Here is a 22,965-nt window from a genome sequence, read left to right as displayed (position 1 = left end):
GATAGGTTGCACTTTATGAAAAACTGGCCCATTTCATCTAAGTTGTCAAATTCATGTGTATACAGATGTTTTTATGATATTCTCCTTATCATTTTGATGTCTGCAGAATCTGTAGTGATATTCCCTGCTTCTTTCCTGTTATTAATAATTTGTGTCTTCTCTCTTTTGTTTATCTTTGTCATTCTTGCTAGAGGCTTGTCAACTTTAATAATCTTTTAAAAGAAATTTAGTTTTGTTGCATTTATATATATATATATATATATAGGGGTATATATATATATAGGGATATATATATTTGAGTCCTGCTCTTGTTTTATTTGCTCCTTCTTCCTTCTTGCTTTGGATTTATTTTGATTTTATTTTTTGAGCTTCTTTCTCTTGAAATTTCCTCTTTGACCCAAAGATTACTTAGAAATATGTCATTTCAAAGTGTCTGGAGATTATCTTTTTGTGATTGATTTCTAGTTTGATTCGATTGTGGTGAGAGAACATAGTCTGTATGATTTCAATTCTTTTAAATTTGTTGAAGGTTGTTTTATGGCCCAGGATATGTTCTATCTTGGTATGTGTCCCACTAGTGCTTGGAAAGAATGTGTAGCCCACAGTGGTTGAGTGGAACATTTGAAAAATATTGTTTAAATCCTATTGGTTGATGGCAGGGTTTGAAGTCTTCTATATCTTAGATTTTCTGTCTGGTTGTTCTATCAATTATTGAAAGCTGGGTGTTGAAGTCCCTAGCCATAATTGTGAATTTGTCTATTTCTTTTCCCCCTTCAATCAGTTTTGCTTGACATATTTTGTTATTTAATACATGGGACAAGTTGGATGAACCTTAAGGACATTACACTCAGGGAAGAAAGCCAATCTCGGGGCTTCCCTGGTGGCGCAGTGGTTGAGAGTCCGCCTGCCAATGCAGGGGACACGGGTTCGTGCCCTGGTCTGGGAAGATCCCACATGCAGCGGAGTGGCTGGACCCGTGAGCCATGGCCGCTGAGCCTGCGCATCTGGAGCCTGTGCTCCACAACGGGAGAGGCCACAATAGTGAGAGGCTGCAAAAAAAAAAAAAAAAAAAAAAAAAGAAAGCCAATCTCAAAAAGTCATATATTACATGATTCCATTTATATAACATCCTCAAATGACAAAGTTAGAGAGATGGGAAATAGATTAGTGATAACCAGGAGTTAGCTATTTTGAGATGGGCAAAGAGAGGAGAGTACAATGATAAAGTGATAGCATGAGGAAGATCTTTGTAGTGGTTACATAAATTTACATGTTATAAAATGACATAGAACCATGCACACAATGTACCAATATAAATTCCTGGTTTTGATATTGTATTATAACAGTATAAGAGCAATCATTGGGGGAGACTGTACATGGGACCTCTATATACTATCTTTACAACTTTCTGAGCAGATACAATTTCAAAGTAAAATGTTAAAAAAAACACACCAGGATGCCAGTTAAATTTGAATTTCAGATAAAAAATGAATAATTCTTTAAAATACTTAGGAATAAACCTACCTAAGGAGACAAAAGAACTGTATGCAGAAAACTATAAGACACTGTTGAAAGAAATTAAAGATTATACAAACAGATGGAGAGATATACCATGTTCTTGGGTTGGAAGAATCAATAATGTGAAAATGACCTATACTACCCAAAGCAATCTACAGATTCAAAGCAAACCCTATCAAAATACCAATGGCATTTTTCACAAATTTTCACAATTTGAACAAAAATTTCACAATCTGTATGGAAAAACAAAAGACCCCAAATAGCCAAAGCAATCTTGAGAAAGAAAAATGGAGCTGGAGGAATCAGGCTCCCTGATTTCAGACTATACTACAAAGCTACAGTCATCAAGACAGTATGGTACTGGCACAAAAATAGAAATATAGATCAATGGAACAGGATAGAGAGCCCAGAGATAAACCCATGCACATATGGTCACCTTATCTTTGATAAAGGAAGCAGAATATACAATGAAGAAAAGACAGCCTCTTCAATAAATGGTGCTGGGAAAACTGGACAGCTACATGTAAAAGAATGAAATTAGAACCCTCCCTAACACCATATACAAAAATAAACTCAAAATGAATTAAAGACCTAAATGTAAGGCCAGACACTGTAAAACTCGTTGAGGAAAACAGGCAAAACACTCTATGACATAAATCACAGCAAGATCCTTTTAGACCCACCTCCTAGAGAAATAGAAATAAAAACAGAAAAAAACAAATAAGACCTAATGAAACTTAAAAGTTTGCACAGCAAAGGAAACCATAAACAAAATGAAAAGACAACCCTCAGAATGGGAGAAAATATTTGCAAATGAAGCAAGTGACAAAGGATTAATCTCCAAAATATACAAGCAGCTCATGCAGCTCAACATCAAAAAAAACCCACAAAAAAAAACACAACCCAATCCAAAAATGGGCAGTAGACCTAAACAAATATTTCTCCAAGGAAGATCTACAGATTGTCAACAAACAGATGAAAGGATGCTCGACATCACTAATCATTAGAGAAATGTAAATCAAAACTACAATGAGGTATCACCTCACACTGGTCAGAATGGCCATCATCAAAAATCTACAAACAATTAATTCTGGAGAGGGTGTGGAGAAAAGGGAACCCTCTTGCACTGTTGCTGGGAATGTAAATTGATACAATCAGTATGGAGAACAGCATGGAGGTTCCTTAAGAAACTAAAAATAGAACTACCATATGACCCAACAATCCCACTACTGGGCATAATAGAAATAAAAACAGAAAAAAACAAATAAGACCTAATGAAACTTAAAAGTTTGCACAGCAAAGGAAACCATAAACAAAATGAAAAGACAACCCTCAGATAAAAAAAAAAGAAAATGGTTCTGAAGAACCTAGGGGCAGCACAGGAATAAAGACGCAGACTTAGAGACTGGACTTGAGGACATGGGGAGGGGGAAGGGTAAGCTGGGACAAAGTGAGAAAATAGCATTGACATATATACACTACCAAATGTAAAATAGATAGCTAGTGGGAAGCAGCTGCATCACACAGGGAGATCAGCTCAGTGCTGTGTGACCACCCAGAGGGGTGGGATAGGGAGGGTGGGAAGGAGATGCAAAAGGGAGGGGATATGGGGATATATGTTTACATATAGCTGATTCACTTTGTTATACAGCAGAAACTAACACAAAATTGTAAAGCAATTACACTCCAATAAAGATGTTTTAAAAAGTGAATAATTCTTTGGTATAAGAATACCCCATGTAATATTTGGGATAAACATATACTATTTATTGATTGTTTATCTGACATTCAATTTAAATGCACATCCTGTATTTTATCTGGCAATCCTATCTGGGATACCACATCTAATTTCTTTGGATAGAGGTAGAGAACCAAAAGATAGCATTTCAAAGTACTTGAGTCTGGTAAGCTAAGGGAAAAGAACAGATGAATGGTCAACAAAATCTACCCATTTGACCTATAATCACAATCCTTTCTCCCAGCCTTCTGCCTAGGTTGGTCCAAGATTGAATTTAGCAGCTGGTCTTCAGTTATCAAAATCTCAGCTTTTACTCTTGAAAGTTAAGGCTCCAGATTGAAAAAAAAAATGCTGGAATGAGTTTCCTGTCCACCCTGATGCTTTCCAGGGATCCAAAAATACAGGAATGGACTTATCTCCTTCTAAAAGCTTTACTTTGGGCGTGGAGTTCATTCAGCCTCCAAGTTCTCACCTAGAGCCCAGCAATGCTCTTGTATGGGAGAACCTGGACACCACCCTCAGAATCCCATGGCTCCTCTCCAGAAGCCAGGCTGGAGCTGCAGGGGAAACTACCATCCCCACAGCATATGCTAGTAACATTGGAGAAGCTAAGCCCAAAAGCAATGCAACTGACCCAGAAGGACCTACATCATGAGGAAAGAGAGGGCAATAATAGACATTGTCCATAGGTCTAACACAGGAAGAGCTTATATCCTTTGTAACAAACAAAGAGTAGAGCCCTTGCCAGGTCTTCCCTGGTAAGAGGACAATGGTGATGACATGAAAAGGCACACTTCTCCAGTCCAGTTTCTGTGAACCAGACCTCTGGGTACCTGCCTGCATGGCTGACCTCTCAATAGCCACATATGCCTCACAACCGGGGATCACAATGTAATGTCAGAAAAGGCACATGTCCATGGTCAGCAAGCAGCTGGTCCATGCATATTTAGAGGCTGGCTGCCCATTCAGAAACATTCTCAGAGATACACCCAAAATAATGTTAGATCAGATATCTAGGGACCCATGGCCCTGTCAAACTGACACATAAAATTAATTCGTCATCACAGCTAAATTACTAGCATAATTAAGGAAGGAAAGACAGGAAGGAAAAATGGGCTTGGATACTTGATAGCAATAGGGAATGAGCATTAAAGAAAAAACTTTAAGCTCTCTAACTCCAGTCTTTTCTCTATGTGAGAAAAATAAACCCATATTTGGTCACTGGTATTGGATCTCTGCCACGTGCAGCTGAACACATTCCTAAAAAATACACTAAGTCTTCACAAACATAATGCCTACACCCTATATCCCGTGCCCATGACAGACATCAGCAATGGATTCCAGATCTTCTTCCAGCTGATTTTAAGTGAGCCCTCTGAATCTTTATAACCTAGTAGTCTAGAGACAGGCAACAAACTGATAAGAGCTGTTATGCAAGAGGAAATCTATTTACTACCTTGTCTGGTAGTACCTACCAAACTGGGCTTACTAAACTTGTCAAGAAACTAAATTGTGAAGTCTCAGACGTTCTCTTCTATTGTTTCCTATGACCTGGGAAGCCCTGGGAACAGTTTTCTTTTTCTCTGAAATTTTGCCACCACTAATGCCATTCAATTTTTCTTTCTCTAATAATATTCGTGGGGTGGTATCTGATATTTCCTGACTCTCTTCTGCCTTGCTACTTAACTGTCTCCAAATACCTTCATGTTTTAATGCTAATACTGACACTGAAACAGAGGGGACCTCTCCTGGGACAGCAGGAGGAGGTGAGCAAGCCATGTATCAATATTTGCTTATTCAGTAGTGAAGTTTGCATTCAGCTGCCTGTTAACTGTGTCAGGAATGCTACATCTATTTCTTTGACAGACAGAATGTTTGTTCATGACATTCCCTTTCTGGAAACATGCTTTGCATTTCTTATCCCTCAAAGCCCAGATAAAGGACCATTTGACTCTCAAAATCCTTTCCAGCCTTCTCATCTCTTGATGACAATTCACTCCTCCTTGCATGGCTCCCACTTTGCCAGTGTGAACTACCTTGTTTTGTTATTTACCTGTGCAGATGCCCTACTTCCCTTGGTAAGATTTTAGTTTCTTGGTATCACTTGTATAGCAACTGTGTTTCCAATCTGTAGCTCAAACATTGTTGAATCATAATGGTTGTTCCAATAGTACCTTCTCTGATTCCAAATATTAACTGCCCTCCATTCTGTTCTCCTGAGGCTCTATCTTTTTGCCTTCTACAGGACAGCCTTATTGTTGTTCCAAGACTATAGCAAGCTTTGTCTTAACCCAAAGTCTTTGCCACTCTTGTTCCATGAGTCTCTTTCAACCCTTGTGGCAGTTGCTGTTGGTGACTTAACCATGTTTCTCTGGATATTTTTTTTCCAGCAGTTTGTTTATATTTACATGATACATTTTAAAGCAATGGCTACATTTGTAATATGTATTAGAGAACATAAAAAAAGTTAAGAACTAAAATGTATGTCATAAATTTGTATATTTAAAAAATTTTTTTTAACTTTTTATTTTATATTGGTGTACAGTTGATTAACAATGTTGTGTTAGTTTCAGGTGTACAACAAAGTGATTCAGTTATTCATATTTACAGAGGCAAATCATTTGCACACAAATGATTGCCAACTGCCAGCCTGTGCGTCTCCACATGAAGACTTTCTTCAAAACCAGGAAATTCTACTCTGCCTCTCAAATCTGGAGAGTTAATGCTCCAGACAGAGTCCCCAACCAATAACTGATGAGAGTTGGTTATAAACACCTCAACTCTCTCACTCCCTGGTGGGGTAATCCTGAGGCCCATGTTCTACTCCATTTCCAGATTTCTCCTATAGGACTGGGCCCCAATTGTGCACAGATAGCTACTTGATTCCACACCCTGTATTGGCTGTCTTCCCTCCCCATCCTATTCCCCACTCTTCTCTTGGTATTTTGTGGCATTACCTGCCTCCCCAAAATACCTGCTAGCACTTGAATCCTTTTCTTAAGGTAAACTTTGGGGGAAACCCAAATTTAGACATCCTTTACTGCTTTTGTAACATATACTTATCCTTCACTTCTTATCTTAGAGATCATTCCTTCATTGAGGACATCTCTAAACATCCATGCTGGTTAGGAATCCCTGGTATAAATTTTCATAAGATCATTTACTTTTTCTTCTATAGCACTGATAACAAGTTAATAATATAATTCTTTGTGTAATTATTTGTTTAGTATCTGTAACATCCATTGTCATATCTTAACACAAGGCATAGCACAATTTGGCATTTAATTAGCATATATAAATTGAATGGATAAATAAATGAATAAACCTGGGACTGCAACTCCTGTCAGTTCTACCTCTGAAGTTTATGTCCTTCCACTATCTCCATTTCCATCTCCAACATGTTTCAAAACACCATTTCTGAAAATATTGCAGTGCTTCTCAGAATAATCTGCCTGCTTCAGTCCTGTCCTCAACCAACCTAGATGTCACCTACAGTGGCCTCCCATTGCACTTAAATTCATGCTCTTTATTCTAACCTACCCATCTGTATGATTTTGTACCTGATTGTTCCTTCAAGCACATGTCCTGCCAATTCCCCTTTTGCTCCCACTGCTCAAACGCACTGGTTTATACTTCCTTCTGGAATGTGCCAAGCCCTTTCAACCCTCAACACCTTTGTCCTTGATCTTTTTGCCTAGAATCCTCTTGTGTGCCCCTTCCTCCTTGTATTAGAAGAGCCCTTAGTGAAATGAATATCAATTAGGATGTGGATAATAATCAGTCAATAAGTGAGAGGATATGCAAACACCCAAGGAACTGTCAAGGGACAAGGGGAGGAATTGATGATACTGGAGTCACAGAAATTTGAAGCTATAGTCATAGAGGGACATACTACTACCAGAACCTCTGAACCTGCTTCCCAAGGTCCATGGGAAGAAAAAAACTCAACTTCCTTATTCACCTATTCTTTTAGGTCCTAGTAGAATCTCATTGGTTGAACCAATGGGAAGCCAGAAAGGAAGAAAATACAAGTGATTCTCATCACAAGAAAAAAATAAATAAATTGTACCTATGTATGGTGATGAATGTTAATTAGACTTATTGTGGTGATCATTTTGCAATATATACAAATGTTAAATCATTGCATTGTGTGCCTGAAATTACTATCATTGTTATATGTCAGTGATACCTCAATTTAAATAAATTTGAAAAGAAAAGAAAACCCAAGTGATGAAGACTGTAAGAGTCAATTCCACATGGTACAAGGCAGGAAAAAGTAGTGTGGGAAAGATATGTAGGATGGCAAATCAGCAATGAAAAACCGTTAGAAATCACTCAACTCTTGCTCTCAGGAACCTGTCTTACTCTGCAGATGTGGAGTTTAGCAATCCTTACTGATAGGGCAAAACTCTTCTGCATAATTTTCCTAAATTGTTTAAATTTTAATTTTAACCTAGAGCAGATATTTAAGTGGGACATCAAAGCCACTCTGTTCAATCCCAAAAAATTAAACCCTTTATAAAAGGCCTTGAAATGAAAACATTAAAAATTGATTTACTTCATATAGAAGTAGCATCATCATCCATTGCTACTCTCAAGATCAAGGATTTGGTGCCAAGTTTGTAATAGAACTAGTAGCAAATGTGATTTACTGTATGGTGTAATCAAATATGGTATACCAACACGTTACAGCTTTCTAAAATATGCGCAAATCAAATGCTTTCTGGTGAAAGCGTACTTTATTGAGATAGGTAGTAGGAGATGGTGAAGGTTCTATTTGCCTTTTTTGAAAAATTCTAAATTCAATGAAGAGATGTCCCAGAGGATGAATGGACGAGGGATGAAGGGCCATAAATGATAAATACAGGAGAGAGAAGTTTTCCTGAGATTAGAAGGATACTATGTCACCTGGACTTCATGATTACATTATTATCTAGGACCTAATCTCTAATCTAAAGGCTAAAAAATCCAAGCATGGATTGAAGCCAGGGGACCGAGAACCAAAAGTAAATGGTGGCAAAGTGACTGAGAATCCATTCAGTGTTGTAAGTAGTCTCCTAGGGTTGGGTAGAAGAATTAAGAAATCAAGGCCTGCCAAGGAAAATGAGACCTGATATCACCACATGCTTCCAGGTGAGGCCCAGAAGGGTTAAAACCTAGTAGTTAATTCTGATTATAAATAAACAAACAATTACAAAGACTAAGCCCAGGGCAACTCCACCCATTCTCAGCCTGGATTAAGTTTAACCACATCTATCCAAACTACTTGCCAGAGGCAAACATAAATCCTTTCTAGAGGAAACAACATCACCTCAATTTATTTCTATACTTTTTCATATATTCCTGAATTATTTTGTACACCATGAAGCAAGAATTCTTTTGCACACCATGAGAAAAGATCAAATGATCAATAACAAAGAAAAAAGATAGACATTAAGAAAAATCTACAAGAGTTCTAGTTACTGGAGTTAATATTTTCAAGAAAATAGATTATAAAATGAAGCATTCCTATGTATATTTAGGATATTTCAAAAATTAAATGGAAATTCTAGAACTGAGAATGCATTACTTGAAGGAAAGAATTCAATTCCATAGATGCAATTAACAGATAAACATAAAGATAAACATAGACAATTATGAAAGAAAAGATAGGCAATTAAAATTACCCAGACTTAAGCACAGAGCAAAAAGAAAATAAAAATACATAAAAGAGCATAATAGCCATTTGGATTTAGCAAAAAATCATGTAATTGAAGTCCCAGGAAAAGACAGAGAAAAATAGTGAAGAAGCATCCTATGAACATATAGTGACTAAGACTTTTCCAAAGTAGTGGAAGATATCAAGCCAAAGATTTGAGAAGAGTAATGGATCCCAGGTAGGATAAATACACAAAGTAAAACGTTCCTAGGTATTCTATGGTGAAATTAGTGTAAAAGCAAGAACAAAGGTGAAACTAAGATGAGTCAGATACAATAATAAAGTACGTGTAATAGAATTACATCTACAGAGTGACAAAAGAAAAAATTGCTAAGTGAGAATTCTGTCCTATGAGTAAGTAGTCTTTTAAAAAACGTCAAAATAAAAGTATTTCGGACAAAGCCAGAGATGTGTTCTCATCAGCATATCTGCATTAAGTATTAAATACTACTGTTAATGGGAGTTCTTTAGGAAAAAGGAAAATAATCCTAGATGGAAACATGGAGATCAATGAAGGATTGAAAAGTAATGGAAATGGTGAATATGTAACAAGTATAAATGCATATAAAAATAAATATTGATTATAGAAATAAAAATAACAATACCTTTGGGGATTTGAAACATATATATAGAATTAAGATATTTGAAAAAAATAGCAAAAAACATTTTGCTGGAACTGGAATTCAAGAGTTCTAAGGTCCTTGAACACTTGATAAATGGTAAAGGAATAAATTCTAATAGACTCTAATAAATTAAAACCGCATATTGTTGGGACTTCCCTGAGTGGTGCACTTGTTAAGAATCCACCTGCCAATGCCAGGGACACGGGTTCGATCCCTGGTCTGGGAAAATCCCACATGCCGCAGAGCAACTAAGCCCATGGACCACAACTACTGAGCTCTAGAGCCCGCGAGCCACAACTACTGAGCCCACATGCCACAACTACTGGAGCCCGTGCACCTAGAACCCGTGCTCTGCAACAAGAGAAGCCACAAACTTGAGAAGCCCACGCACCACAAGGAAGAGTAGCCCCCACTTGCCACAACTAGAGAAAGCCCACGCACAGCAACGAAGACCCAATGCAGCCAAAAATAAATAAATAAAACTGCATATTGTTATATCAACAAAATATGCCTAACATGGTGAAAAAGTGAAATAATTAATAAAAATTTAATTAAAAAATACAAATAACTTGATTTGTCTTAAGAGAAAAAGATTATAGACTATAAAATAGATGAGATAAATAATAAAATGGTAGATATAACCAAATATATCAATAATATCATTCAATATAATTGGATTAAATAATCCAAACAAAATGATCAGAATGATTAAAAAACAGCAGCAACAAAACCATGTTATATGTTGCTCACAAGAAAGCACACTTCAAATCGAAGAAATAGAGAAGGCTTATGAGAATGTGTAAGGAAAAATGTATATCCTGGAAAGCTTAACTAAAAGAAAAGTGACACAATTATACTAATAGACAATTTAGACTTTAAGGAAAAAGAGGTCTGGAGATGAAAAGGAATGTTTCATATGTTAAAAAAGTTTGATCCTTCAGGAAAGTAAAACAATTCTTAAGGTGCTTAGATCAAATTACATAACCTGAAAATATATACAGTGAAAAATGACAGAACTAAAATGAGAAACAAAGTCAAAACATATTGTGAGAAATTTTAACACACTTCTCTTAGTAACTGATAGAAAAAGCAGACAAAAATTACCAAGAATTTTTTTTTTATAGAGTAAGCAACATGAGTAACAAGTTTAACCCAACTGGCATACAGAGAATATTGCACTAAAAGTTTGCAAAAAATAATTTTTTCCTTTTTTATTTAAAAAAAAATGCACACAATAATCTTGGCCTGTGTGTGAATTCTCAACAAATTTCTTGGGTAAAAAAAAGAGAAAAAGCTCAAATATTGGGAAATCAATTAATAAATTTATAAATAACTCTATGGGTCACAGACAAAATCAGAAAAGAAATTTTAAAATATTTTGAAATGAAAACTATATTGAAAATAGGACATAAAAATACTATAGGTAATGTCCTTTTCAGAGGTAAATTTATAGACTTTTGCATATAATATTTTAAAAAGAAAATGGTTGAGAATCAATGATCTCAGTTTACATCTCAAGAAGTTAAACATAATAACAAATTAAACAAAAAATAAAATGTAATAAATAATACAGATACAATTTGAAATTGATGAAATAGAAAACAATTGTATAATAGAAAAAAAAATCAAAGAAGAAAAAAATGTTTCTTTGGAAAGGCTAATAAACTCCTGACAAGAATTATGAGAAAAAGCACAAACTACTAACATCAGAAACAAAAAGGAGATATTTCTACAGATTCTATATTATTATTAAAAGTATTATTATAAAACATTTGAAAATTTACATGAAATATAATAATCCCTAGAAAAATACAACATATGAAAACACCTAAAAAGAAATAAAAAATCTAAACAATCCGGTGTCTGTTCAATAAATTACATCTGTATTTTAAAACCCTCCCACAAAAAAATTCCAGTATCAGATACTTTTACCGGGAAGTGTTATAAATATATAAGGAAGAAATAAGTCCAATTCTAGACAAACTCATTAAAAGAATAAACAAAATGATATTTCCTAAGCAGTTTTAAGAGGCAAGCATAACTTTAATAACAAAACCTGCTAAGAACAATTATAAGAAAGGAAAATTACAAGAAAATCTCTCTCATAAGCATACTTCAAAAATCTAAACAAAACATTAAAAATTCATATTCAGTGAGATCCAAATTCAGAAAATAGTTTATGATCAAGCTGGCTTTATTCTAGGAATATGCGGTTTACGAGTAGAAATCAACCAATGAAATATATCATATTAACAAGATAAGAAAGAAATGTGATCATTTCAAAAGATGATACAAAATCTTACAGCAAGTATATGCTTATATATATGTCATAATTAAATACTGAAAGGTGTTCATTGAGACCAGGAACCAAAAAGAAATTACTATGCCCATTTCTATTGAACATTGTGCTAAAGACCCTACAGTGAAGTAAACCAAACAAGAAAATAAGTAAAAGGCATGAGGATTGGGGAAAGTAATAATATTGTCTTTATTTAGAAACTACATAATAATTATTAATAAGTACATCGATCATGACTGCCAGGTATAAGATCAATTTACAAAAATTAAGTGTTTTCAATTTATCATCAACAAATGGATAAAATGCAGTCTATAAAAGATAGCATTTATAAAAGGCTTAAAGGCAAATAAATTAGAATAAAGCTAGTGCAAAATAAGCAGCTCCTATTCACAGTAAAAATAAATATTGCAAAGAGTAAATGGAAAAATATGCCATATTTACATATTAGACCACTCAAATTATTCTACAGATTCAATTCAGTCCTAATCAAAATCCCCTTAACTTGTTTGTGTGCATTTGTGTATGTGAGTGTGTAAGAAATATTCTAAAACATATATCAAAATGCAAAAGTTCAAGAATATGTAAGACAGCCTGAAAGAAGAAAAAATTTTGAAATCCTTACATTACTGGACTTAAGGACATTACTAAGCTACAATATATAGCATAGAGTGGCATTGGTACAAGAATATAAAAATAGACTAATGCAACACAACAGAGTATCCAGAAAAAGACATCCATGTATATGGACACTTGATCAAGAGAAAGGCAAAAGAGTGGGAAAACGATCATCTTTTCAATTAGTTGCATTGGATTAATTGGATATTTATATGGAAGAAAATGAATTTTGACTTCTATTTCACACTATTTAACAATGAATTCCAGATAAATTTTAGATCTAAATATGAAATGTAAAGTAATAACACTTTTAGAAGAAGCTATAACAGAATATATGTGTGATGTTGAAGTGTAATAGATAAAAATGTCTTAAATAAGATGCAAAAACACTAACCATAGAGGGAAAAACGTAGAACTTTTACACTACATTAAAGTTAAAAACTCCTCATTAAAAAAGCATGAAAACAAAAGCTGCAGAGTGGGAGAAGATGCATACAATACATATAATAAACAAAGGACTTATATATGAAATGTATAGTGAGTTCCTGCCAATCTATAGGAAAAATGCAGACCACCTAAAACAAAAATGGTCAAGGGAGGCACTTTATAAAAAAGGACATCCAAATGTTCAATAAACATATGTTCAACCTCATCGGTCATTAGGGAAATACAAATTAAAACCATAATGCAATACTATTATATATTCTTCAGAATATCTAAAATTAAAAACTCTGACCATCCTGTGTGTTGACAAGAATGCAGGGCAAGTAGAATGTACATCCATCATTGATGGAAGACTAGGTTGATAAAACTACCTCAGAAAATTATTTGAATATATGCAATACAGGCAGAACTATGGCCAAACAATTCCACATACTTATAAGTATACATCATAGAGAAATGCTCATCAAAAGATAGGTACGGAAATGTGCAAAAAAGTACATTTGCAGAAAACTCAAACTGAAAAAAACACAAATGCTCATCAATAATAAAGTAGCAATAAATTGTGATGTATTTATATAATAGATTACCATATGGCAATGGGAGATAATGAAACTACTAGTTCACAAAACAACTTGGAAGAGAATCAGAAATATAATATTCTGTGAAGGAGGCCAGATGCAAAAGAGACCATACTATAGGGTTCCATTTATACAAAGTATAAAATCAGGCAAAACTGAATTATGTTGTGAATAAAGTAGTTATCCGTGAGGAACAGCGGGAATAGTTACTGAGAGAGGTCAGGTGGCATTCTTCTGAGGTGCTAGTACTGTGTTATTTCCTGAACTGGTGGAATTTACAAAGGTGTGTTCACTGTGTGGAAATTAGTGGACTTGTAAACTTATAATTTGGAGGTTTTATATATATGTGTGTGTATGTATAAAATTACAATAACAAATGCTATCAAGGAATCAAAGCAGCTGGAATACTGACATATTGCTTGTAGAAATACAAAATGATACAACCATTTTGTAAAACAGTTTGGTAGATACTTATAAAGTTGATAGATAGATAGATAGATGATAGAGATATAAAATTTATCATTATGCAACAAATGGCTCCAAAACTTAGCAGCTTAAAACAACGAATATCTATCATTTCACATAGTTTCTGAGGGTCTGGAGTCTGAGAGCCGCTTAGCTGGGTGACTGGTGGCTCAGGATCTCTCTTGGGTTTGCAGTCACTGTGACAGTCAGTGCTGCAGTCATCTAAAGGCTTGACTGAGATTGGAAACTCCATACCAAGATGGCTTACTCTCCTGGCAGTTAGCTAGAGCTCTCAACTCACTGCCTATTGGTAGGAGGCCTCAGTTCCTTGTTCCGTGGCCTCTCCCATAGGGCTACCGGAATGTACGCACAAAATGACAGCTGACTTCCCTGAGAGTGAGTGATGCAAGAGAGCAAAGAGGAAACTGCAGTGCTTCTTATGCCCTTGTCTTAGAAGTCATACATGTCAATTTTTTCCTGTAAATTCTTTAGAAGAGAGTCAATAAGTCCAGACCACTCTCAAAAGGAAGAGAATTAAACTCCACCTCCTGAAGTGACTATCAAATATTTATGGACATACTTTAAACCATAACTATACACACATACACACATGTTTTACTTCAATTAAAATTGTTTTTAAAAGCATTCAGTTAAAAATAAAGACTAAAATGCATTTAAGGATGACTATAAAACTACAAAAAATGCTAGACTGGGAAACAATACACAGACTATTTTCAAATGACACATCTGACAAAGACTTGTTTCTGGAATATATAAAGAACTCTTAAAACACAATAAAACCAACAACCCAATTCTAAAAATGGGCAAAAGATTTGAAGGCACACTTCACCAAATAAGCTATATGGATTGGAAATAATCAAATGAAGAGGTCCATCATTAGTAAAATTAACCTAAGATTAAAACCATAATGAGAAATCAATACAATCTACCAGAATGGCTAAAAAAAAAAAAAAACCAAATAGTATCAAGAAATCAAAGCAACTAGAATACTCATATATTGCAGGTAGGATTGCAAAATGATACAACCACTTTGTAAAACAGTTCAGTAGATTCTTATAAAGTTAAACATATACTTAACATATCACACAGCAACTCCACTCCTCGGTATTTACGAAAGTGAAATGTAATCCTATGTCCACACAAAAAACCTGTGCGTGAAAAGCTTTATCCATGATCGCCAAAAACTGTAAATAATGCAAATATCCCTGAACTGGAGAATGGGTAAACAAATTGTATATCCATAGAATGGAATACTGCCCAGTAATATAAAGGATGAACTATTGATAAAATAACAGGATGAATGAATTCAAATGCATTAATGCTAAGTGCAGGGAGTCAGACTCAGAAGACTGGGAATCTATTAATAGGACATTCTAGAAAAGGCAAAACTATAGGAAAGGAGAAAAAACACTGTTTGCTGGGATTTAGGGGTGATGGTAAAGGGTGAATTTCAAGAGGCATGAAGACATGAAGAATTATTTGGTTCAATTGAAATGTAATATATCTTGATTGTGGTGGTGGTGGTGGTTGCATCACTATACATGTTTGTCAAAACTCACAGAACACTACACTAATAAGAGTGAAGTTTTCTGTATAGAAATTTTACTTTAATAAAAATATCAGGGAAATAATCTAGATAGCCATTATCTGTGTGCTTATTTCCCATGGACATGTACAGTGGGAAATGGAAAGGATACTAAACAGGAAATTAGGACTGTGGTAAAGGAGCTGGTGGCATCAGTCTGTTTGGACTGTTCAGAAAAGGCAAGCAGAATGCCTACACTCTATAATCTCTACATTTCCACAGAGAGCCCTGTGGTCAATGGCCTCAAACTGCTGACTATTTGCAAATATGATACCCTCTTCACTCATCTCTGCTTTAGCACTTGATGTTCTCTCTGCTGTTCTCTCCACCATTTCCCACCTGGTAAAATTCTTCATATGCTTGAATAATCACCTTTATTGATATCTCCTAAGGATACTCTTCTCCTCACCAAGATATCTTCTCATTGTGTATCTATCACAGAACCTATTACCTCTCATACATTTCTGTTAACAGGTTTATTTCTTTGCCCAGCAGCCTTGAATTCTGAACTTCTTGGAACCCAAAGGTCATAATTTCCACATTTTAAAAAAATCAATAAGGTGTATTCCATGGTAAATTATTGAATAATGAAAAAATTACTGAAAAGAAACAACTTGAAGCATGTTAAGATTACAGGAACACAAAGTTGCTTTGGGTATATCGAGCTAGTGTAATAATATATCAAAAGTGATATGTCAAATTCACATGGATTCAGTTGCACAACAAAAGGCTAAATGAATAATGATTCAGAGATAAGGGAGTAATAAATTCTCTTTATTTTTAATTTGCATGGTAATTAGAGATTTATAGAGAGCTTTGAAACATTTGTGATTTAAAACTGAAGACCAAAATATTCCCTTAAGTTAAAATAAAAGGTTGTAGTATCAGTGTAATGTGGTCTCATAAAATGAATTTGGAAGTGCTCCATCCTCTTCAAATATTTGGAATAGTTTGAGAAGGATAGGTATTAGCTCTTCATTATATCTTTGTAGAATTCTTCTCTGAAGCCATCTAGTCCTGGACTTTTGTTTGTTGGGAGTTTTAAAATTACAAATTCAATTTTACTACTAGAAACATAATAAAAATTTTTCAATTTTTTGGCATTTAATCTTTGTACTAGCTTATTTAAGTGATCCTCAGCCTTTACTATATATTTACCTTTCTTAGTGGGATCTTTCCTTTCTTATAGCTTCTTACTTCTTGTTATAGCCTTTTATTTTTTCACTTAAAGAAAACTCTTTAACATTTCTTTTAGGGTAGGCTTGGTATGAAAGACATGACAAAAAAAATTACAATTATAGAAGAAAGGCCAATACCTTTAATGAATATAGATGCAAAAACCCTCAACAATATATTAGCAAACTGAATACAACAATATATAAAAAGGATCATAGACCATGATCAAGTGGGATTTATTCCAGGGCTGCAAGGATGGTTCAGTATTCACCAATCAATCTGTACTAGAAACATAATAAAAAATTTTCAATTTTTTGGCATTTAATCTTTGTACTAGCTTATTTAAGTGATCCTCAGCTTTTACTATATATTTGCCTTTCTTAGTGGGATCTTTCCTTTCTTATAGCTTCTTACTTCTTGTTATAGCCTTTTATTTTTTCACTTAAAGAAAACTCTTTAACATTTCTTTTAGGGTAGGCTTGGTATGAAAGACATGACAAAAAAAATTACAATTATAGAAGAAAGGCCAATACCTTTAATGAATATAGATGCAAAAACCCTCAACAATATATTAGCAAACTGAATACAACAATATGTAAAAAGGATCATAGACCATGATCAAGTGGGATTTATTCCAGGGCTGCAAGGATGGACCAATACTCACAAATAAATCACTGTGATAAAATACATTTAAAAAATGGAGGATAAAATCACATAATCATCTCAATTAATGCAGAAAAGCATTTGACAAAATTCAGCAACTAAAAACTCTCATCAAAATGGGTATAGAGGGAACATATCTCAACATAATAAAGGCCACTTATAACAAACCTAGAGCTAACATCATACTCAACAGTGAAAAGCCAAAAGCTTTTCCTTCAAAATCAGGAAAAAAGACAAGAATGCCCACTCTCACCACTTCTATTTAGCATAGTACTGGAAGTCCTAGCTACAGCAATCAGACAAGAAATAAAAGACATCCAAATTGGAAGGGAATAAGTAAAACTATCATTATTTGAAGATAACAATACTATATATAGAAAAACTAAAATTCTCCACCATAAAGCTTTAGAACTAAGAAATAAATTCAGTAAATTTCTAGGATACAAGATTAATACACAGAAATCTGTTGTTTTTCTATACACTAATAGTGAACTATCGGAAAGAGAAAGTAAAAAAAAGAAAGACAATCTCATTTAAAATTGCATCAAAAAGAATAAAATACCTAGGAATACACTTAACCAAGGAGGTGAAAGACCTATACTATGAAAAATATAAAGGATCAGCGAAGGAAATTGAAGACGGATATCTTTCCGGAAATGGAAAGATATTCTATGCTATTGGATTGGAAGTATTAATATTGTTAAAATATCCATGCTACTCAAGAAATTTACAGATTTAATGCAATCTTTATCAAAATACCCATGACATTTTTCACAGAACTAGAACAAATAATCCTAAAATTCATATGGAACCATAAAAGACCCCAAATTGCCAAAGCAATCTTGAGAAAAAGTAATGAAGCTGAAGGTATCACCATCCCAGACTTCAGGCCATAATACAAAGCTACAATAATCAAAACAGCATGATACTGGCACAAAAACAGACACATAGATCAATGGAACAGAAGATAGAGCCCAGACAAAAACCCATGCACTTATGGTCAGTTAATTTATGAAAAAGAAGGCAAGAATATACAATGGAGAAAAGATAGTCTCTTCAATACGCTGTGCTGGGAAAACTGAACAGCTATGTGTAAAAGAATGAAATTAGAACATTCTCTAACACCATATACAAAAATAAACTCAAAATGAATTAAAGACCCAAATGTAAGACTGGAAACCATAAAACTTCTAGAAGAGACCATAGGCAGAACACTCTTTGACATAAATCATAGCAATATTTTTTGGATGCAATGCAAAAGAAATAAAAGCAAAAAGAACCAAATTAGATGTAATTAAACTTAAAATCTTCTTCACATCAAACTATCAACAAAACAAAAAGACAACCTACAGAATGGGAGAAAATATTTCAAATTGCCAAAGCAATCTTGAGAAAAAGTAATGAAGCTGAAGGTATCACCATCCCAGACTTCAGGCCATAATACAAAGCTACAATAATCAAAACAGCATGATACTGGCACAAAAACAGACACATAGATCAATGGAACAGAAGATAGAGCCCAGACAAAAACCCACGCACTTATGGTCAGTTAATTTATGAAAAAGAAGGCAAGAATATACAATGGAGAAAAGATAGTCTCTTCAATACGCTGTGCTGGGAAAACTGAACAGCTATGTGTAAAAGAATGAAATTAGAACATTCTCTAACACCATATACAAAAATAAACTCAAAATGAATTAAAGACCCAAATGTAAGACTGGAAACCATAAAACTTCTAGAAGAGACCATAGGCAGAACACTCTTTGACATAAATCATAGCAATATTTTTTGGATGCAATGCAAAAGAAATAAAAGCAAAAAGAACCAAATTAGATGTAATTAAACTTAAAATCTTCTTCACATCAAACTATCAACAAAACAAAAAGACAACCTACAGAATGGGAGAAAATATTTGCAAATGATATGACTGATAGGGGTTACTATCCAAAATATGTAAACAGCTCATACAACTCAATATCAAAAAAACAACCCAATCAAAACATGTGCAGAAGTCCTAAATAGACATTTTTCCAAAAGAAGACATACAGATGGCCAACAGGCACATGAAAAAATGCTCAACATCACTAATCAACAGAGAAATCAAAATCAAAATCACAATGAGATATACCTGATATATCTGTCAGAATAGCTATCATCAAAAAGCCTACAAATAACAAATGCTGATGAGGATGTGGAGAAAGGGAAACCCTAGTACACTGTTGGTGGGATTCTAAATTGGTGGAGCTACTATGGAAAACATTATGGAGATACCTCAAAAAACTAAAAATAAAACTACCATATGATCCAGAATTTCCACTGTTAGGTATGTATCTGAAGAAAATGAAAACACTAACTCAAAAAGTACATGCACCCAATGTTCATAGCAGCATTATTTACAATAGCCAAGATATGGAAGCAACCTAAGTGTGCATCCACAGATGAATGGATAAAGAAGATGAGATATACATATATACCATGGAATACTATTCATCCATAAAAAAGAATGAAATTCTGCCATTTGCAACAACATGAATGGACCTAGGGAGTATTATGCTTAGTGAAATAAGTCAGATAAAGACAAATACTGTATGATATTACTTATATGTGGAATCTAAAAAATAAAACAAAGGAATGCATATAACAAAACAGAAATAAACTCACAGATATAGAAAACAAACTGGTGGTTATCAGTGGGGAAATGGAAGGGGGAAGGGCAAAATAGGTATATGGGATTAAGAGACACAAACTCCTATGTATAACATAAATAAGCAACATGGATATATTATACAGCATATGGATATATAGCCATTATATTGTAGTAATTTTAAATGGAATATTATCTATAAAAAATAATGAATCACTGTGCAGTACACCTGAAACTAATATAATATTATACATCAACTATTCTTCAATTAAACAATTTTAAAAGATAAATAAATACAGTAAAATTAAACTTCTCCATTTTTAACAACCACTTCCTACCTCAGCAGGTCATTGAAAATAAGGTCTTTTAAAAATTTCTAAACTATAACTGTGCTCTACTTTAAATAAACACAATAGTGGCAGCTGAGATTTATCCATAGAGAAAAGAACACACACACACACACACACACACACACACACACACACACACAGACCCCCTTTATGAACTGATGGTTAACAAATAATTCATCATAAGATTTCTTCACATAGCAAACTCTACTCATCACTCTAAAATGTGGTTTTATTTATGAAAATATAATTTGACCACAACTTCTCCAGAATCTGGTAATTACACGAAGTTAGAGATACCTGCCCAACCATCCAATCTCACCTAGAAGTTGAAATACTGGCTTGTGTCCAGCATGCCATTAAGCATTTAAACCTGCTCCAGACTTTTTAATTATGTTTACCACAAGCTTCAATGATGAAGCCAAGTTATAGGGGGAAATATGCTATTTTTTAAGAAGACTGATTGCTATATTAAGTCTTTTGAGAAAATATTAACATGTTATGTGTGGCTTGGCAAAATAACTCTTTGGAGGTATTTTATGTAATACTCAAGTCAAAATAATTTTAGGTGATTTCTCTAAGGAAGAAGCGAAAACACATTGCAAAAAGCAGAAAGGTTAGGAGTTCAGTTTTCAAAAGTTCAAAGATTGGCTGCTGCTAATTAGCATTTACTGGCTTTCTACTACCATGTCATTCTTCCTGGCTTGCATGGGATGAATTTAAGTTACCCATGAGCCTCCAGAATCAGACTATATTTTATTATATATATATATATATATATACATATATATAATATATTAGAGAGAGGGAAAAACAAGACACAGTAGATATGGAATAAAACCAAAAGGAGGCAGAGAAAATGTTGGAAGAGACAGAGTGAAAGAGTGAGAAAGAATGAGAAAATACATAATAAATTGTGTTTACATGGACAATAGCCCATATGCATATACACATACATAGTCTATCTATTAGTTTACTATTGCTGTGATGAGCAACATCACAAACCCAGTGGCCTAAAACAATATACATACATACATACATACATACATATATATATATATATATATATATATATATATATATAATTTTATGTTTTGGTAGTTTAGAAGTCTGACATGTTGTCACCAGGCTAAAATCAAGGTGTTGGCAGGGCCTCTGATTACTTCTGGAGGCTCTAGGGGAGAATCTGTTTCCTTCCTCATTCATGATTTGACAGAAATCTGTATATTGTGATTTTAAGTCTGAGGTCCCTGTTTCCTTGCTGGCTGTCAGCTGAAAGCTGTCTCCAGCTTCTTACAGGCCACCCACATTCCTCAGCTTGTGGCTTCCTTCATCTTCAAAGGTAGCAACCGTAGCAACCGCGAGATGATTCCTTCCAATGCTTAGTCTGTCTCAGACTCTTTAGCTCTCTCCTATTCTGTTTTAAAGGCCTATGACCCATGGACTCATTCATGTAATCCAGGATAATCTTCCTTTTTGGGGTGAGCTGATGAGCGTATTTAATCCCACCAACAAAGTTTCTGTTGCCATGTTATGTTAACATGTTTCCAAGTTTAGGATATGAGGGCATGGATATCTGTGAGGGCCTTTATTCTGCCTAACAGAGTCTATTTTAATAGAATATGTATATAAAATCTATTTGTTTTTATCTATATGTACATGATGTATTGATCTATTTTTTCATTCCCTTAAATGTACCTTAGTACCCAGCATCTAATGATGACAGTTTAATGCAAAGCATAATGACTTCATAATGGTTCCAAGAGTAAAAATCATCAAAGGACTTGAGATAATTTGATCATCAAAGTAAATAATGGTAATAATATAATTATTAATAATTAATAATCATAAACATAGCATAAGATGAGAATCTATGAGTCCATATAAAAATAAATAAACAAGTAAATGAAAGATGAGAAAGAGCCCTTACTTCTTTTTTAAAATTTAAAAATTTTATTTTATATATTTTTTTATACTGCTGGTCCTTAATAGTCATCAATTTTATACACATCACTGTATACATGTCAATCCCAATCACCCACATCCCACCCCCACCCCCACCCCGTGCCACTTTCCCCGCTTGGTGTCCATACGTTTGTTCTCTACATCTGTGTCTCAATTTCAGCCCTGCAAACCAGTTCATCTGTACCATTTTTCTAGGTTCCACATATATGTGTTAATATACAATATTTGTTTTTCTCTTTCTGACTTATTTCACTCTATATAACACTCTCTAGATCCATTCACGTCTCAAAAAATGACCTGATTTCATTTCTTTTTATGGCTCAGTAATATTCCATTGTATATATGTACCACAACTTCTTTATCCATTCATCGTTGATGGGCATTTAGGTTGCTTCCATGACCTGGCTATTGTAAAGAGTGCTGCAGTAAACATTGGGGTGCATGTGTCTTTTTGAATTATGGTTTTCTGTGGGTATATGCCCAGTAGTGGGATTGTTGCATCATATGGTAATTCTATTTTTAGTTTTTTAAGGAACCTCCATACTGTTCTCCATTGTGGCTGTATCAATTTATATTCCCACCAGCG

The sequence above is a fragment of the Physeter macrocephalus genome, chromosome 14 (assembly GCF_002837175.3).
Source record: "Physeter macrocephalus isolate SW-GA chromosome 14, ASM283717v5, whole genome shotgun sequence".
NCBI classification, from domain to species: Eukaryota; Metazoa; Chordata; class Mammalia; order Artiodactyla; family Physeteridae; genus Physeter; species Physeter macrocephalus.
The sequence above is the reverse complement of the archived record's forward strand: the minus strand, read 5'-3'. Positions refer to the sequence as shown.